The 876-nt window shown below is 40.3% G+C and overlaps 1 protein-coding gene across 1 annotated transcript in view; it reads right to left on the bottom strand.

The window, feature by feature from the left end:
• Positions 1–876, bottom strand: part of engl (endoglin, like) — a 29,974-nt gene that overhangs the window by 27,380 nt on the left and 1,718 nt on the right. The window lies entirely within an intron of this gene.

Genomic DNA, 876 nt, shown 5'->3' with positions numbered 1-876 from the left:
GTTGTTTTTAACCCATCAGTTCTTAGTGTGTGGTATTTGAGACAGTTTATCTATACCTTGTTCTCCGAGCTTTTGTCCCCCCTCTCCAGTGCAACAACATGGGTTTCCTTGTGGCCGTGCTCTCTTGCCACACAACCCTGAATTGTCTGAAACCTCTCCAGCAGAGCCAGGACTGGATGCTGCGCTCCCATCGGATCAGTCGGTGAGCACACCCGAGTTTGAGCTGAGGAGGAGCAGAACGTGTGAAAACCTTCACTCTAAATGACTGTAAGACTGAAATAATATATTTTATTGGTCCATAGTGTAAAATAATAAATTAACATGAACGAAAACTTACAAGCTCTTTAGACTAAAGTATATATTTTTATGTTTTTGCCTAAACTTGTGCCGAAGAGGAGTGGAAAACATCTCAGATTAACAATGTGATCGCTTCAGTTTGACCCAAAATAAAACGATTTAAATGAAAGAAAATCACATTTGACACATTCTGTTAAATTAACGAGTTATCATCTCTCTGTAAACAAAACGTCTCACCTGTCAACTTGTCCCAGAGCAAATGGAGGCAGAAAGCACTCCATAGAACCATGGTCAGTGAAGGCATCGTGGACATGAACTATGATGAACCACTTATAATATCCTGAAAAATAAAAACAGTGAATATTTGACTCATAAATGACAAAACAGAGATCTGTTCAATAAAATACCATATGACTAAATCACACTCGGCTGCTTTTCATTTCCCGCTCTCAAAAGGCAAATGAACAATAATCTTTTTGCTTGTGACTTTCTGTTGGCAAACTATCTCGTCAACCTTCTTCGTCTTCTTTCAGCTTTCCCCTCTTCAGGGGTCGCCACAGCGAGTCATCCTCCTCCATC

Source organism: Nematolebias whitei, chromosome 15 (assembly GCF_014905685.2).
Source record: "Nematolebias whitei isolate Nwh7 chromosome 15, NemWhi1, whole genome shotgun sequence".
NCBI lineage: Eukaryota > Metazoa > Chordata > Actinopteri > Cyprinodontiformes > Rivulidae > Nematolebias > Nematolebias whitei.
This window is presented reverse-complemented; position numbering and strand designations above follow the sequence as displayed.